This window comes from Montipora capricornis, chromosome 10 (assembly GCF_036669925.1).
Source record: "Montipora capricornis isolate CH-2021 chromosome 10, ASM3666992v2, whole genome shotgun sequence".
Taxonomy (NCBI): Eukaryota; Metazoa; Cnidaria; class Anthozoa; order Scleractinia; family Acroporidae; genus Montipora; species Montipora capricornis.
The window spans coordinates 58995551-58996372 of record NC_090892.1 but is presented as its reverse complement, the minus strand read 5'-3'; positions in this window follow the sequence as shown (position 1 = coordinate 58996372).

Genomic DNA, 822 nt, shown 5'->3' with positions numbered 1-822 from the left:
GCGAATATCGGCTAGTAGATATTGTTTGAAGTTTGCGCTAAGAAATCGAGACTGGATTACAAACGGTTTAGTTTTAAGATTGATTCTGTAGTTTAGTCGAAAAATGTCTCTAATCGGGTTCGCTGTTCGAAACTAAATTTCATCCGATGGACAGCCTCGGGCAACTTGTGTGAAACGGCCCATTATGCATCAAAAAATAAGAAAGATGGTTTTACCTAATTTTTGCAAGGGTTCCAGAAAATACTAACTTGGTTTTACAATTAGTAAACCTGTCTTGATTGGGCACAAATGAGCCAATTTCAGACAGCATTGACCGACAATTCGCAGGTAATTAAATAATTTCTATATATTTTATATTAATTCGCGCTTTAGTTGGCAAAGATCCATTGACCACTTTTACTTTACAAGGCCGTTTCACGTTTCATATAGAGATAATTGGCTTCCAAGAATTTAGCCATCAAGGGTTCCAAAAAGTGCAAAATAGGGTTTAAGTTAAACCTTAGCTTAACTTGGAACCTGGCGTCTCTCTATGGGAAATCTTAAACGGCCTCACGCACGAATAACATTAAAAGAAAAGATTCCACGTTGTTCACTAGGTTGGCAGCCGTGTGGGCAGAAACCAGTTCCAACCTTGAAGTCGTAATATTCTTCTTCTCTTTTGGAAACATTTTAAAATTTAAAAAAGCAAAACAAAACAAAACAAAGTAATCCAAAAACAAAAACCAAAAAACAAAAACAAAAACGGCCTCGTGAATAAAGAGTTTAAAAAAGCTTGATGGATCATTGCCAGCAACTAAAGCTCAAAATTAATTAATATAATGT